The sequence below is a fragment of the Schistocerca gregaria genome, chromosome 3 (assembly GCF_023897955.1).
Source record: "Schistocerca gregaria isolate iqSchGreg1 chromosome 3, iqSchGreg1.2, whole genome shotgun sequence".
Lineage (NCBI taxonomy): Eukaryota > Metazoa > Arthropoda > Insecta > Orthoptera > Acrididae > Schistocerca > Schistocerca gregaria.
This window is the reverse complement of record NC_064922.1, coordinates 794,603,944-794,618,927: the sequence shown is the minus strand read 5'-3', so window position 1 is coordinate 794,618,927 and position 14,984 is coordinate 794,603,944. Positions and strand designations below refer to the sequence as shown.

Genomic DNA, 14,984 nt, shown 5'->3' with positions numbered 1-14,984 from the left:
CCTTCCACTTAATCACGTTGCTTGAAACCGCTCCAACCACAACAAGCGAAAGCCCGGATAGCTCAGTCGGTAGAGCATTAGGCTTTTAACCTAAGGGTCCAGGGTTCGAGTCCCTGTCCGGGCGAAGATTTTAACGCTTCCATAATGGCTCGTCTCGTAGCGATAGTAGCCCTGTCGTAATCAGTGCACGGTTTTACGTTTCCTGTCGGCATTCTGCGCAGACGCAACCGGTTGGGTTTTTCACGATTCGAGGGGCACCTGTTGGACAAGCAGTCGTGGCCGAGTGGTTAAGGCGTCTGACTAGAAATCAGATTCCCTCTGGGAGCGTAGGTTCGAGTCCTACCGACTGCGTCGGATTTTTCTTTTCTTGTTTTGGAAGAAGAAGCAGAAAATATCGCGTTTTGGTACCTCGCCACACCTCACCTCTCACAGCCGTTTATAGTGCCTGTCCTTTAGATAAGGGCGATTTCCAAGCGTCAGCTTTCGCGTCAGCCGAGCAAAGTCGGGACAAGTCGGGACATACTACAGGATGGTGCAACGACGAAAAAAAAAAAAAACCTTAATTTAACAGCAGGAGCCCACATAATGATACGGAAAAATTAGCGCCACTTGCGGTGGCCGGGAATCGTACCCGGATCAACTGCTTGGAAGGCAACTATGCTCAACAGTACAACACCACCGCACTGCCGCTGCTCGCAACGCCGCGCTGTGTCGGCTTCCCGCCCGCCGACGGCGGCCCACGGCTATAGGAGCTGCAGGCGCATTACGAGGTAGGAGGGTGCATCCACACGCATTCGGGCAGCGCCTCCAAGCACGCTACGTCTTTGGGCAAGACTCGTCGCCGCTGACGCAAGGTTACTCACACGATAGTGATGAACGGTCGTTTTAAGGCAGTGTAGTGGGGGACTTCGCGAGTTTAGCCCCTTTTTCGACGTCGCTGGGTGGCAATCCCAGTTTCCCTGCCGACAGCTGCTTGGAAAGCACGGGTAGCTTGTCGAGCATCTGTAGTTGAGTGGTTTGTGACTCAGTAGTGCAGTAGGCAGCGCCTAAGTCTCATAATCTTAAGGTATGCCGGCACGATTCCCGGTCGATGCATTATTTTGCTCTTGTGGCAACAATGCTGCCGCGCGGATTGCTCGCTTGAGATGGGTCAGCCTCAGGACCTTATAGCTGTATAGCTGCGGCTGCAGTTTAATCTAGAGAGTCGGGACAGCACGTGTAGCAAGACAACAGATTCTTCAGAAAGCGCAAACTGTCTATCTCTAATATGTGAGACTTACCGAGTTTCCTGCGAGGTCGTCTCCGGCGTGCCTCGGTAGCGCAGTAGGCAGCGCGTAAGTCTCATAATCTTAAGGTCGTGAGTTCGATCCTCACGCGGGGCATTTAATTTTCTGTACATCATGGCTGCATTAAGGGCGTTGCTGTTGCTAGGGAACGAACTTAACTGTTGTCCGTTATCCACACGGAGTCCACGCCTCAGCGTCAAAATGTTTACTTCCAATTATGACGACGTAACAACTTTGATACTTCTCCTCCGTGTTGCAAGCAAAATGCGATGCACACAGCAATGGACAGTCAATTTTGAACTGTGCGCCATGCCGGTCTGTAGGCGCGGATATGATCGCAAGCAGAGAACAGCACTGAGTCCAGATTCAGCACAAAATACAATAAGAGACGGAGTAAATCTCACCGCTGTAGAGCAAGTCCTGTGTGGTCTAGTGGCTAGGATACCTGGCTTTCACTCAACAGGTCCGGCTTCGATTCCCGGTACCGGAACGGAACTATTTGCGCACACAACGCTCCATGTTTTGGTCTTCGAACTGTCGTTGGTCGCCCTTCTTCCTTGGCTTCAACCGAACGCAATCGGGGAAAGCAGGCACGTGATGCAGTTACTGTCAGCACCGGAATAAAGGGAGAAGAGGCACTGGTCCGCTGTTGGGCTGCTACCAGCGTCAGTGAGTAGTCGGTGCAGTCGCCAGTAGCGCCAGAAGCCTACACACACCTTCCACTTAATCACGTTGCTTGAAACCGCTCCAACCACAACAAGCGAAAGCCCGGATAGCTCAGTCGGTAGAGCATTAGGCTTTTAACCTAAGGGTCCAGGGTTCGAGTCCCTGTCCGGGCGAAGATTTTAACACTTCCATAATGGCTCGTCTCGTAGCGATAGTAGCCCTGTCGTAATCAGTGCACGGTTTTACGTTTCCTGTCGGCATTCTGCGCAGACGCAACCGGTCGGGTTTTTCACGACTCGAGGGGCACCTGTTGGACAAGCAGTCGTGGCCGAGTGGTTAAGGCGTCTGACTAGAAATCAGATTCCCTCTGGGAGCGTAGGTTCGAGTCCTACCGACTGCGTCGGATTTTTCTTTTCTTGTTTTGGAAGAAGAAGCAGAAAATATCGCGTTTTGGTACCTCGCCACACCTCACCTCTCACAGCCGTTTATAGTGCCTGTCCTTTAGATAAGGGCGATTTCCAAGCGTCAGCTTTCGCTTCAGCCGAGCAAAGTCGGGACAAGTCGGGACATACTACAGGATGGTGCAACGACGAAAAAAAAAAAAAAACCTTAATTTAACAGCAGGAGCCCACATAATGATACGGAAAAGTTAGCGCCACTTGCGGTGGCCGGGAATCGTACCCGGATCAACTGCTTGGAAGGCAACTATGCTCAACAGTACAACACCACCGCACTGCCGCTGCTCGCAACGCCGCGCTGTGTCGGCTTCCCGCCCGCCGACGGCGGCCCACGGCTATAGGAGCTGCAGGCGCATTACGAGGTAGGAGGGTGCATCCACACGCATTCGGGCAGCGCCTCCAAGCACGCTACGTCTTTGGGCAAGACTCGTCGCCGCTGACGCAAGGTTACTCACACGATAGTGATGAACGGTCGTTTTAAGGCAGTGTAGTGGGGGACTTCGCGAGTTTAGCCCCTTTTTCGACGTCGCTGGGTGGCAATCCCAGTTTCCCTGCCGACAGCTGCTTGGAAAGCACGGGTAGCTTGTCGAGCATCTGTAGTTGAGTGGTTTGTGACTCAGTAGTGCAGTAGGCAGCGCCTAAGTCTCATAATCTTAAGGTATGCCGGCACGATTCCCGGTCGATGCATTATTTTGCTCTTGTGGCAACAATGCTGCCGCGCGGATTGCTCGCTTGAGATGGGTCAGCCTCAGGACCTTATAGCTGTATAGCTGCGGCTGCAGTTTAATCTAGAGAGTCGGGACAGCACGTGTAGCAAGACAACAGATTCTTCAGAAAGCGCAAACTGTCTATCTCTAATATGTGAGACTTAGCGAGTTTCCTGCGAGGTCGTCTCCGGCGTGCCTCGGTAGCGCAGTAGGCAGCGCGTAAGTCTCATAATCTTAAGGTCGTGAGTTCGATCCTCACCCGGGGCATTTAATTTTCTGTACATCATGGCTGCATTAAGGGCGTTGCTGTTGCTAGGGAACGAACTTAACTGTTGTCCGTTATCCACACGGAGTCCACGCCTCAGCGTCAAAATGTTTACTTCCAATTATGACGACGTAACAACTTTGATACTTCTCCTCCGTGTTACAAGCAAAATGCGATGCACACAGCAATGGACAGTCAATTTTGAACTGTGCGCCATGCCGGTCTGTAGGCGCGGATATGATCGCAAGCAGAGAACAGCACTGAGTCCAGATTCAGCACAAAATACAATAAGAGACGGAGTAAATCTCACCGCTGTAGAGCAAGTCCTGTGTGGTCTAGTGGCTAGGATACCTGGCTTTCACTCAACAGGTCCGGCTTCGATTCCCGGTACCGGAACGGAACTATTTGCGCACACAACGCTCCATGTTTTGGTCTTCGAACTGTCGTTGGTCGCCCTTCTTCCTTGGCTTCATCCGAACGCAATTGGGGAAAGCAGGCACGTGATGCAGTTACTGTCAGCACCGGAATAAAGGGAGAAGAGGCACTGGTCCGCTGTTGGGCTGCTACCAGCGTCAGTGAGTAGTCGGTGCAGTCGCCAGTAGCGCCAGAAGCCTACACACACCTTCCACTTAATCACGTTGCTTGAAACCGCTCCAACCACAACAAGCGAAAGCCCGGATAGCTCAGTCGGTAGAGCATTAGGCTTTTAACCTAAGGGTCCAGGGTTCGAGTCCCTGTCCGGGCGAAGATTTTAACGCTTCCATAATGGCTCGTCTCGTAGCGATAGTAGCCCTGTCGTAATCAGTGCACGGTTTTACGTTTCCTGTCGGCATTCTGCGCAGACGCAACCGGTTGGGTTTTTCACGATTCGAGGGGCACCTGTTGGACAAGCAGTCGTGGCCGAGTGGTTAAGGCGTCTGACTAGAAATCAGATTCCCTCTGGGAGCGTAGGTTCGAGTCCTACCGACTGCGTCGGATTTTTCTTTTCTTGTTTTGGAAGAAGAAGCAGAAAATATCGCGTTTTGGTACCTCGCCACACCTCACCTCTCACAGCCGTTTATAGTGCCTGTCCTTTAGATAAGGGCGATTTCCAAGCGTCAGCTTTCGCTTCAGCCGAGCAAAGTCGGGGCAAGTCGGGACATACTACAGGATGGTGCAACGACGAAAAAAAAAAAACCTTAATTTAACAGCAGGAGGCCACATAATGATACGGAAAAATTAGCGCCACTTGCGGTGGCCGGGAATCGTACCCGGATCAACTGCTTGGAAGGCAACTATGCTCAACAGTACAACACCACCGCACTGCCGCTGCTCGCAACGCCGCGCTGTGTCGGCTTCCCGCCCGCCGACGGCGGCCCACGGCTATAGGAGCTGCAGGCGCATTACGAGGTAGGAGGGTGCATCCACACGCATTCGGGCAGCGCCTCCAAGCACGCTACGTCTTTGGGCAAGACTCGTCGCCGCTGACGCAAGGTTACTCACACGATAGTGATGAACGGTCGTTTTAAGGCAGTGTAGTGGGGGACTTCGCGAGTTTAGCCCCTTTTTCGACGTCGCTGGGTGGCAATCCCAGTTTCCCTGCCGACAGCTGCTTGGAAAGCACGGGTAGCTTGTCGAGCATCTGTAGTTGAGTGGTTTGTGACTCAGTAGTGCAGTAGGCAGCGCCTAAGTCTCATAATCTTAAGGTATGCCGGCACGATTCCCGGTCGATGCATTATTTTGCTCTTGTGGCAACAATGCTGCCGCGCGGATTGCTCGCTTGAGATGGGTCAGCCTCAGGACCTTATAGCTGTATAGCTGCGGCTGCAGTTTAATCTAGAGAGTCGGGACAGCACGTGTAGCAAGACAACAGATTCTTCAGAAAGCGCAAACTGTCTATCTCTAATATGTGAGACTTACCGAGTTTTTGCGAGGTCGTCTCCGGCGTGCCTCGGTAGCGCAGTAGGCAGCGCGTAAGTCTCATAATCTTAAGGTCGTGAGTTCGATCCTCACGCGGGGCATTTAATTTTCTGTACATCATGGCTGCATTAAGGGCGTTGCTGTTGCTAGGGAACGAACTTAACTGTTGTCCGTTATCCACACGGAGTCCACGCCTCAGCGTCAAAATGTTTACTTCCAATTATGACGACGTAACAACTTTGATACTTCTCCTCCGTGTTGCAAGCAAAATGCGATGCACACAGCAATGGACAGTCAATTTTGAACTGTGCGCCATGCCGGTCTGTAGGCGCGGATATGATCGCAAGCAGAGAACAGCACTGAGTCCAGATTCAGCACAAAATACAATAAGAGACGGAGTAAATCTCACCGCTGTAGAGCAAGTCCTGTGTGGTCTAGTGGCTAGGATACCTGGCTTTCACTCAACAGGTCCGGCTTCGATTCCCGGTACCGGAACGGAACTATTTGCGCACACAACGCTCCATGTTTTGGTCTTCGAACTGTCGTTGGTCGCCCTTCTTCCTTGGCTTCAACCGAACGCAATCGGGGAAAGCAGGCACGTGATGCAGTTACTGTCAGCACCGGAATAAAGGGAGAAGAGGCACTGGTCCGCTGTTGGGCTGCTACCAGCGTCAGTGAGTAGTCGGTGCAGTCGCCAGTAGCGCCAGAAGCCTACACACACCTTCCACTTAATCACGTTGCTTGAAACCGCTCCAACCACAACAAGCGAAAGCCCGGATAGCTCAGTCGGTAGAGCATTAGGCTTTTAACCTAAGGGTCCAGGGTTCGAGTCCCTGTCCGGGCGAAGATTTTAACGCTTCCATAATGGCTCGTCTCGTAGCGATAGTAGCCCTGTCGTAATCAGTGCACGGTTTTACGTTTCCTGTCGGCATTCTGCGCAGACGCAACCGGTCGGGTTTTTCACGACTCGAGGGGCACCTGTTGGACAAGCAGTCGTGGCCGAGTGGTTAAGGCGTCTGACTAGAAATCAGATTCCCTCTGGGAGCGTAGGTTCGAGTCCTACCGACTGCGTCGGATTTTTCTTTTCTTGTTTTGGAAGAAGAAGCAGAAAATATCGCGTTTTGGTACCTCGCCACACCTCACCTCTCACAGCCGTTTATAGTGCCTGTCCTTTAGATAAGGGCGATTTCCAAGCGTCAGCTTTCGCTTCAGCCGAGCAAAGTCGGGACAAGTCGGGACATACTACAGGATGGTGCAACGACGAAAAAAAAAAAAAAAAACCTTAATTTAACAGCAGGAGCCCACATAATGATACGGAAAAGTTAGCGCCACTTGCGGTGGCCGGGAATCGTACCCGGATCAACTGCTTGGAAGGCAACTATGCTCAACAGTACAACACCACCGCACTGCCGCTGCTCGCAACGCCGCGCTGTGTCGGCTTCCCGCCCGCCGACGGCGGCCCACGGCTATAGGAGCTGCAGGCGCATTACGAGGTAGGAGGGTGCATCCACACGCATTCGGGCAGCGCCTCCAAGCACGCTACGTCTTTGGGCAAGACTCGTCGCCGCTGACGCAAAGTTACTCACACGATAGTGATGAACGGTCGTTTTAAGGCAGTGTAGTGGGGGACTTCGCGAGTTTAGCCCCTTTTTCGACGTCGCTGGGTGGCAATCCCAGTTTCCCTGCCGACAGCTGCTTGGAAAGCACGGGTAGCTTGTCGAGCATCTGTAGTTGAGTGGTTTGTGACTCAGTAGTGCAGTAGGCAGCGCCTAAGTCTCATAATCTTAAGGTATGCCGGCACGATTCCCGGTCGATGCATTATTTTGCTCTTGTGGCAACAATGCTGCCGCGCGGATTGCTCGCTTGAGATGGGTCAGCCTCAGGACCTTATAGCTGTATAGCTGCGGCTGCAGTTTAATCTAGAGAGTCGGGACAGCACGTGTAGCAAGACAACAGATTCTTCAGAAAGCGCAAACTGTCTATCTCTAATATGTGAGACTTACCGAGTTTCCTGCGAGGTCGTCTCCGGCGTGCCTCGGTAGCGCAGTAGGCAGCGCGTAAGTCTCATAATCTTAAGGTCGTGAGTTCGATCCTCACCCGGGGCATTTAATTTTCTGTACATCATGGCTGCATTAAGGGCGTTGCTGTTGCTAGGGAACGAACTTAACTGTTGTCCGTTATCCACACGGAGTCCACGCCTCAGCGTCAAAATGTTTACTTCCAATTATGACGACGTAACAACTTTGATACTTCTCCTCCGTGTTACAAGCAAAATGCGATGCACACAGCAATGGACAGTCAATTTTGAACTGTGCGCCATGCCGGTCTGTAGGCGCGGATATGATCGCAAGCAGAGAACAGCACTGAGTCCAGATTCAGCACAAAATACAATAAGAGACGGAGTAAATCTCACCGCTGTAGAGCAAGTCCTGTGTGGTCTAGTGGCTAGGATACCTGGCTTTCACTCAACAGGTCCGGCTTCGATTCCCGGTACCGGAACGGAACTATTTGCGCACACAACGCTCCATGTTTTGGTCTTCGAACTGTCGTTGGTCGCCCTTCTTCCTTGGCTTCAACCGAACGCAATCGGGGAAAGCAGGCACGTGATGCAGTTACTGTCAGCACCGGAATAAAGGGAGAAGAGGCACTGGTCCGCTGTTGGGCTGCTACCAGCGTCAGTGAGTAGTCGGTGCAGTCGCCAGTAGCGCCAGAAGCCTACACACACCTTCCACTTAATCACGTTGCTTGAAACCGCTCCAACCACAACAAGCGAAAGCCCGGATAGCTCAGTCGGTAGAGCATTAGGCTTTTAACCTAAGGGTCCAGGGTTCGAGTCCCTGTCCGGGCGAAGATTTTAACGCTTCCATAATGGCTCGTCTCGTAGCGATAGTAGCCCTGTCGTAATCAGTGCACGGTTTTACGTTTCCTGTCGGCATTCTGCGCAGACGCAACCGGTCGGGTTTTTCACGACTCGAGGGGCACCTGTTGGACAAGCAGTCGTGGCCGAGTGGTTAAGGCGTCTGACTAGAAATCAGATTCCCTCTGGGAGCGTAGGTTCGAGTCCTACCGACTGCGTCGGATTTTTCTTTTCTTGTTTTGGAAGAAGAAGCAGAAAATATCGCGTTTTGGTACCTCGCCACACCTCACCTCTCACAGCCGTTTATAGTGCCTGTCCTTTAGATAAGGGCGATTTCCAAGCGTCAGCTTTCGCTTCAGCCGAGCAAAGTCGGGACAAGTCGGGACATACTACAGGATGGTGCAACGACGAAAAAAAAAAAAAAAACCTTAATTTAACAGCAGGAGCCCACATAATGATACGGAAAAGTTAGCGCCACTTGCGGTGGCCGGGAATCGTACCCGGATCAACTGCTTGGAAGGCAACTATGCTCAACAGTACAACACCACCGCACTGCCGCTGCTCGCAACGCCGCGCTGTGTCGGCTTCCCGCCCGCCGACGGCGGCCCACGGCTATAGGAGCTGCAGGCGCATTACGAGGTAGGAGGGTGCATCCACACGCATTCGGGCAGCGCCTCCAAGCACGCTACGTCTTTGGGCAAGACTCGTCGCCGCTGACGCAAAGTTACTCACACGATAGTGATGAACGGTCGTTTTAAGGCAGTGTAGTGGGGGACTTCGCGAGTTTAGCCCCTTTTTCGACGTCGCTGGGTGGCAATCCCAGTTTCCCTGCCGACAGCTGCTTGGAAAGCACGGGTAGCTTGTCGAGCATCTGTAGTTGAGTGGTTTGTGACTCAGTAGTGCAGTAGGCAGCGCCTAAGTCTCATAATCTTAAGGTATGCCGGCACGATTCCCGGTCGATGCATTATTTTGCTCTTGTGGCAACAATGCTGCCGCGCGGATTGCTCGCTTGAGATGGGTCAGCCTCAGGACCTTATAGCTGTATAGCTGCGGCTGCAGTTTAATCTAGAGAGTCGGGACAGCACGTGTAGCAAGACAACAGATTCTTCAGAAAGCGCAAACTGTCTATCTCTAATATGTGAGACTTACCGAGTTTCCTGCGAGGTCGTCTCCGGCGTGCCTCGGTAGCGCAGTAGGCAGCGCGTAAGTCTCATAATCTTAAGGTCGTGAGTTCGATCCTCACCCGGGGCATTTAATTTTCTGTACATCATGGCTGCATTAAGGGCGTTGCTGTTGCTAGGGAACGAACTTAACTGTTGTCCGTTATCCACACGGAGTCCACGCCTCAGCGTCAAAATGTTTACTTCCAATTATGACGACGTAACAACTTTGATACTTCTCCTCCGTGTTACAAGCAAAATGCGATGCACACAGCAATGGACAGTCAATTTTGAACTGTGCGCCATGCCGGTCTGTAGGCGCGGATATGATCGCAAGCAGAGAACAGCACTGAGTCCAGATTCAGCACAAAATACAATAAGAGACGGAGTAAATCTCACCGCTGTAGAGCAAGTCCTGTGTGGTCTAGTGGCTAGGATACCTGGCTTTCACTCAACAGGTCCGGCTTCGATTCCCGGTACCGGAACGGAACTATTTGCGCACACAACGCTCCATGTTTTGGTCTTCGAACTGTCGTTGGTCGCCCTTCTTCCTTGGCTTCAACCGAACGCAATCGGGGAAAGCAGGCACGTGATGCAGTTACTGTCAGCACCGGAATAAAGGGAGAAGAGGCACTGGTCCGCTGTTGGGCTGCTACCAGCGTCAGTGAGTAGTCGGTGCAGTCGCCAGTAGCGCCAGAAGCCTACACACACCTTCCACTTAATCACGTTGCTTGAAACCGCTCCAACCACAACAAGCGAAAGCCCGGATAGCTCAGTCGGTAGAGCATTAGGCTTTTAACCTAAGGGTCCAGGGTTCGAGTCCCTGTCCGGGCGAAGATTTTAACGCTTCCATAATGGCTCGTCTCGTAGCGATAGTAGCCCTGTCGTAATCAGTGCACGGTTTTACGTTTCCTGTCGGCATTCTGCGCAGACGCAACCGGTCGGGTTTTTCACGACTCGAGGGGCACCTGTTGGATAAGCAGTCGTGGCCGAGTGGTTAAGGCGTCTGACTAGAAATCAGATTCCCTCTGGGAGCGTAGGTTCGAGTCCTACCGACTGCGTCGGATTTTTCTTTTCTTGTTTTGGAAGAAGAAGCAGAAAATATCGCGTTTTGGTACCTCGCCACACCTCACCTCTCACAGCCGTTTATAGTGCCTGTCCTTTAGATAAGGGCGATTTCCAAGCGTCAGCTTTCGCTTCAGCCGAGCTAAGTCGGGTCAAGTCGGGACATACTACAGGATGGTGCAACGACGAAAAAAAAAAAAAACCTTAATTTAACAGCAGGAGCCCACATAATGATACGGAAAAATTAGCGCCACTTGCGGTGGCCGGGAATCGTACCCGGATCAACTGCTTGGAAGGCAACTATGCTCAACAGTACAACACCACCGCACTGCCGCTGCTCGCAACGCCGCGCTGTGTCGGCTTCCCGCCCGCCGACGGCGGCCCACGGCTATAGGAGCTGCAGGCGCATTACGAGGTAGGAGGGTGCATCCACACGCATTCGGGCAGCGCCTCCAAGCACGCTACGTCTTTGGGCAAGACTCGTCGCCGCTGACGCAAGGTTACTCACACGATAGTGATGAACGGTCGTTTTAAGGCAGTGTAGTGGGGGACTTCGCGAGTTTAGCCCCTTTTTCGACGTCGCTGGGTGGCAATCCCAGTTTCCCTGCCGACAGCTGCTTGGAAAGCACGGGTAGCTTGTCGAGCATCTGTAGTTGAGTGGTTTGTGACTCAGTAGTGCAGTAGGCAGCGCCTAAGTCTCATAATCTTAAGGTATGCCGGCACGATTCCCGGTCGATGCATTAGTTTGCTCTTGTGGCAACAATGCTGCCGCGCGGATTGCTCGCTTGAGATGGGTCAGCCTCAGGACCTTATAGCTGTATAGCTGCGGCTGCAGTTTAATCTAGAGAGTCGGGACAGCACGTGTAGCAAGACAACAGATTCTTCAGAAAGCGCAAACTGTCTATCTCTAATATGTGAGACTTACCGAGTTTCGTACGTGTAGCAAGACAATAGATCCTTCAGAAAGCGCAAACTGTCTTTCTCTAAAATGTGAGACTTAGCGAGTTTCCTTCGAGCTCGTCTCCGGCGTGCCTCGGTAGCGCAGTAGGCAGCGCGTAAGTCTCATAATCTTAAGGTCGTGAGTTCGATCCTCACCCGGGGCATTTAATTTTCTGTACATCATGGCTGCATTAAGGGCGTTGCTGTTGCTAGGGAACGAACTTAACTGTTGTCCGTTATCCACACGGAGTCCACGCCTCAGCGTCAAAATGTTTACTTCCAATTATGACGACGTAACAACTTTGATATTTCTCCTCCGTGTTACAAGCAAAATGCGATGCACACAGCAATGGACAGTCAATTTTGAACTGTGCGCCATGCCGGTCTGTAGGCGCGGATATGATCGCAAGCAGAGAACAGCACTGAGTCCAGATTCAGCACAAAATACAATAAGAGACGGAGTAAATCTCACCGCTGTAGAGCAAGTCCTGTGTGGTCTAGTGGCTAGGATACCTGGCTTTCACTCAACAGGTCCCGCTTCGATTCCCGGAACCGGAACGGAACTATTTGCGCACACAACGCTCCATGTTTTGGTCTTCGAACTGTCGTTGGTCTCCCTTCTTCCTTGGCTTCAACCGAACGCAATCGGGGAAAGCAGGCACGTGATGCAGTTACTGTCAGCACCGGAATAAAGGGAGAAGAGGCACTGGTCCGCTGTTGGGCTGCTACCAGCGTCAGTGAGTAGACGGTGCAGTCGCCAGTAGCGCCAGAAGCCTACACACACCTTCCACTTAATCACGTTGCTTGAAACCGCTCCAACCACAACAAGCGAAAGCCCGGATAGCTCAGTCGGTAGAGCATTAGGCTTTTAACCTAAGGGTCCAGGGTTCGAGTCCCTGTCCGGGCGAAGATTTTAACGCTTCCATAATGGCTCGTCTCGTAGCGATAGTAGCCCTGTCGTAATCAGTGCACGGTTCTACGTTTCCTGTCGGCATTCTGCGCAGACGCAACCGGTTGGGTATTTCACGATTCGAGGGGCACCTGTTGGACAGGCAGTCGTGGCCGAGTGGTTAAGGCGTCTGACTAGAAATCAGATTCCCTCTGGGAGCGTAGGTTCGAGTCCTACCGACTGCGTCGGATTTTTCTTTTCTTGTTTTGGAAGAAGGAGCAGAAAATATCGCGTTTTGGTACCTCGCCACACCTCACCTCTCACAGCCGTTTATAGTGCCTGTCCTTTAGATAAGGGCGATTTCCAAGGGTCAGCTTTCGCGTCAGCCGAGCAAAGTCGGGTCAAGTCGGGACATACTACAAGATGGTGCAACGACGAAAAAAAAAACCTTAATTTAACAGCAGGAGCCCACATAATGATACGGAAAAATTAGCGCCACTTGCGGTGGCCGGGAATCGTACCCGGATCAACTGCTTGGAAGGCAACTATGCTCAACAGTACAACACCACCGCACTGCCGCTGCTCGCAACGCCGCGCTGTGTCGGCTTCCCGCCCGCCGACAGCGGCCCACGGCTATAGGAGCTGCAGGCGCATTACGAGGTAGGAGGGTGCATCCACACGCATTCGGGCAGCGCCTCCAAGCACGCTACGTCTTTGGGCAAGACTCGTCGCCGCTGACGCAAGGTTACTCACACGATAGTGATGAACGGTCGTTTTAAGGCAGTGTAGTGGGGGACTTCGCGAGTTTAGCCCCTTTTTCGACGTCGCTGGGTGGCAATCCCAGTTTCCCTGCCGACAGCTGCTTGGAAAGCACGGGTAGCTTGTCGAGCATCTGTAGTTGAGTGGTTTGTGACTCAGTAGTGCAGTAGGCAGCGCCTAAGTCTCATAATCTTAAGGTATGCCGGCACGATCCCCCGTCGATGCATTATTTTGCTCTTGTGGCAACAATGCTGCCGCGCGGATTGCTCGCTTGAGATGGGTCAGCCTCAGGACCTTATAGCTGTATAGCTGCGGCTGCAGTTTAATCTAGAGAGTCGGGACAGCACGTGTAGCAAGACAACAGATTCTTCAGAAAGCGCAAACTGTCTATCTCTAATATGTGAGACTTACCGAGTTTCGTACGTGTAACAAGACAATAGATCCTTCAGAAAGCGCAAACTGTCTTTCTCTAAAATGTGAGACTTAGCGAGTTCCCTTCGAGCTCGTCTCCGGCATGCCTCGGTAGCGCAGTAGGCAGCGCGTAAGTCTCATAATCTTAAGGTCGTGAGTTCGATCCTCACCCGGGGCATTTAATTTTCTGTACATCATGGCTGCATTAAGGGCGTTGCTGTTGCTAGGGAACGAACTTAACTGTTGTCCGTTATCCACACGGAGTCCACGCCTCAGCGTCAAAATGTTTACTTCCAATTATGACGACGTAACAACTTTGATATTTCTCCTCCGTGTTACAAGCAAAATGCGATGCACACAGCAATGGACAGTCAATTTTGAACTGTGCGCCATGCCGGTCTGTAGGCGAGGATATGATCGCAAGCAAAGAACAGCACTGAGTCCAGATTCAGCACAAAATACAATAAGAGACGGAGTAAATCTCACCGCTGTAGAGCAAGTCCTGTGTGGTCTAGTGGCTAGGATACCTGGCTTTCACTCAACAGGTCCCGCTTCGATTCCCGGAACCGGAACGGAACTATTTGCGCACACAACGCTCCATGTTTTGGTCTTCGAACTGTCGTTGGTCGCCCTTCTTCCTTGGCTTCAACCGAACGCAATCGGGGAAAGCAGGCACGTGATGCAGTTACTGTCAGCACCGGAATAAAGGGAGAAGAGGCACTGGTCCGCTGTTGGGCTGCTACCAGCGTCAGTGAGTAGACGGTGCAGTCGCCAGTAGCGCCAGAAGCCTACACACACCTTCCACTTAATCACGTTGCTTGAAACCGCTCCAACCACAACAAGCGAAAGCCCGGATAGCTCCGTCGGTAGAGCATTAGGCTTTTAACCTAAGGGTCCAGGGTTCGAGTCCCTGTCCGGGCGAAGATTTCAACGCTTCCATAATGGCTCGTCTCGTAGCGATAGTAGCCCTGTCGTAATCAGTGCACGGTTTTACGTTTCCTGTCGGCATTCTGCGCAGACGCAACCGGTTGGGTTTTTCACGATTCGAGGGGCACCTGTTGGACAAGCAGTCGTGGCCGAGTGGTTAAGGCGTCTGACTAGAAATCAGATTCCCTCTGGGAGCGTAGGTTCGAGTCCTACCGACTGCGTCGGATTTTTCTTTTCTTGTTTTGGAAGAAGGAGCAGAAAATATCGCGTTTTGGTACCTCGCCACACCTCACCTCTCACAGCCGTTTATAGTGCCTGTCCTTTAGATAAGGGCGATTTCCAAGGGTCAGCTTTCGCGTCAGCCGAGCAAAGTCGGGACAAGTCGGGACATACTACAAGATGGTGCAACGACGAAAAAAAAACCTTAATTTAACAGCAGGAGCCCACATAATGATACGGAAAAATTAGGGCCACTTGCGGTGGCCGGGAATCGTACCCGGATCAACTGCTTGGAAGGCAACTATGCTCAACAGTACAACACCACCGCACTGCCGCTGCTCGCAACGCCGCGCTGTGTCGGCTTCCCGCCCGCCGACAGCGGCCCACGGCTATAGGAGCTGCAGGCGCATTACGAGGTAGGAGGGTGCATCCACACGCATTCGGGCAGCGCCTCCAAGCACGCTACTTCTTTGGGCA

General features: G+C 52.3%; 23 non-coding genes across 23 annotated transcripts; all 23 read left to right on the top strand.

Annotated features, from left to right (window-relative positions):
- Window positions 1–51: 51 nt before the first annotated feature.
- On the top strand, window positions 52–124 carry Trnak-uuu (transfer RNA lysine (anticodon UUU)). Its single transcript has one exon. It is a non-coding gene; the product is annotated as a tRNA-Lys (tRNA).
- A 145-nt stretch (window positions 125–269) lies between these two features.
- Window positions 270–351, top strand: Trnas-aga (transfer RNA serine (anticodon AGA)). The gene has a single exon. It is a non-coding gene; the product is annotated as a tRNA-Ser (tRNA).
- A 958-nt stretch (window positions 352–1,309) lies between these two features.
- On the top strand, window positions 1,310–1,382 carry Trnam-cau (transfer RNA methionine (anticodon CAU)). The gene has a single exon. It is a non-coding gene; the product is annotated as a tRNA-Met (tRNA).
- Window positions 1,383–2,052: 670 nt separating this feature from the next.
- Trnak-uuu (transfer RNA lysine (anticodon UUU)) lies at window positions 2,053–2,125 on the top strand. The gene has a single exon. It is a non-coding gene; the product is annotated as a tRNA-Lys (tRNA).
- A 145-nt stretch (window positions 2,126–2,270) lies between these two features.
- Trnas-aga (transfer RNA serine (anticodon AGA)) lies at window positions 2,271–2,352 on the top strand. Its single transcript has one exon. It is a non-coding gene; the product is annotated as a tRNA-Ser (tRNA).
- A 959-nt stretch (window positions 2,353–3,311) lies between these two features.
- On the top strand, window positions 3,312–3,384 carry Trnam-cau (transfer RNA methionine (anticodon CAU)). The gene has a single exon. It is a non-coding gene; the product is annotated as a tRNA-Met (tRNA).
- A 670-nt stretch (window positions 3,385–4,054) lies between these two features.
- Trnak-uuu (transfer RNA lysine (anticodon UUU)) lies at window positions 4,055–4,127 on the top strand. Its single transcript has one exon. It is a non-coding gene; the product is annotated as a tRNA-Lys (tRNA).
- Window positions 4,128–4,272: 145 nt separating this feature from the next.
- Window positions 4,273–4,354, top strand: Trnas-aga (transfer RNA serine (anticodon AGA)). Its single transcript has one exon. It is a non-coding gene; the product is annotated as a tRNA-Ser (tRNA).
- A 955-nt stretch (window positions 4,355–5,309) lies between these two features.
- Trnam-cau (transfer RNA methionine (anticodon CAU)) lies at window positions 5,310–5,382 on the top strand. Its single transcript has one exon. It is a non-coding gene; the product is annotated as a tRNA-Met (tRNA).
- Window positions 5,383–6,052: 670 nt separating this feature from the next.
- Window positions 6,053–6,125, top strand: Trnak-uuu (transfer RNA lysine (anticodon UUU)). Its single transcript has one exon. It is a non-coding gene; the product is annotated as a tRNA-Lys (tRNA).
- A 145-nt stretch (window positions 6,126–6,270) lies between these two features.
- Trnas-aga (transfer RNA serine (anticodon AGA)) lies at window positions 6,271–6,352 on the top strand. The gene has a single exon. It is a non-coding gene; the product is annotated as a tRNA-Ser (tRNA).
- A 961-nt stretch (window positions 6,353–7,313) lies between these two features.
- Window positions 7,314–7,386, top strand: Trnam-cau (transfer RNA methionine (anticodon CAU)). Its single transcript has one exon. It is a non-coding gene; the product is annotated as a tRNA-Met (tRNA).
- Window positions 7,387–8,056: 670 nt separating this feature from the next.
- Window positions 8,057–8,129, top strand: Trnak-uuu (transfer RNA lysine (anticodon UUU)). Its single transcript has one exon. It is a non-coding gene; the product is annotated as a tRNA-Lys (tRNA).
- Window positions 8,130–8,274: 145 nt separating this feature from the next.
- On the top strand, window positions 8,275–8,356 carry Trnas-aga (transfer RNA serine (anticodon AGA)). The gene has a single exon. It is a non-coding gene; the product is annotated as a tRNA-Ser (tRNA).
- A 960-nt stretch (window positions 8,357–9,316) lies between these two features.
- On the top strand, window positions 9,317–9,389 carry Trnam-cau (transfer RNA methionine (anticodon CAU)). The gene has a single exon. It is a non-coding gene; the product is annotated as a tRNA-Met (tRNA).
- Window positions 9,390–10,059: 670 nt separating this feature from the next.
- Window positions 10,060–10,132, top strand: Trnak-uuu (transfer RNA lysine (anticodon UUU)). Its single transcript has one exon. It is a non-coding gene; the product is annotated as a tRNA-Lys (tRNA).
- A 145-nt stretch (window positions 10,133–10,277) lies between these two features.
- On the top strand, window positions 10,278–10,359 carry Trnas-aga (transfer RNA serine (anticodon AGA)). Its single transcript has one exon. It is a non-coding gene; the product is annotated as a tRNA-Ser (tRNA).
- Window positions 10,360–11,393: 1,034 nt separating this feature from the next.
- Window positions 11,394–11,466, top strand: Trnam-cau (transfer RNA methionine (anticodon CAU)). The gene has a single exon. It is a non-coding gene; the product is annotated as a tRNA-Met (tRNA).
- Window positions 11,467–12,136: 670 nt separating this feature from the next.
- Trnak-uuu (transfer RNA lysine (anticodon UUU)) lies at window positions 12,137–12,209 on the top strand. The gene has a single exon. It is a non-coding gene; the product is annotated as a tRNA-Lys (tRNA).
- A 145-nt stretch (window positions 12,210–12,354) lies between these two features.
- On the top strand, window positions 12,355–12,436 carry Trnas-aga (transfer RNA serine (anticodon AGA)). Its single transcript has one exon. It is a non-coding gene; the product is annotated as a tRNA-Ser (tRNA).
- A 1,030-nt stretch (window positions 12,437–13,466) lies between these two features.
- Window positions 13,467–13,539, top strand: Trnam-cau (transfer RNA methionine (anticodon CAU)). The gene has a single exon. It is a non-coding gene; the product is annotated as a tRNA-Met (tRNA).
- Window positions 13,540–14,209: 670 nt separating this feature from the next.
- Window positions 14,210–14,282, top strand: Trnak-uuu (transfer RNA lysine (anticodon UUU)). The gene has a single exon. It is a non-coding gene; the product is annotated as a tRNA-Lys (tRNA).
- A 145-nt stretch (window positions 14,283–14,427) lies between these two features.
- Trnas-aga (transfer RNA serine (anticodon AGA)) lies at window positions 14,428–14,509 on the top strand. The gene has a single exon. It is a non-coding gene; the product is annotated as a tRNA-Ser (tRNA).
- The last annotated feature ends 475 nt before the right edge of the window (window positions 14,510–14,984 follow it).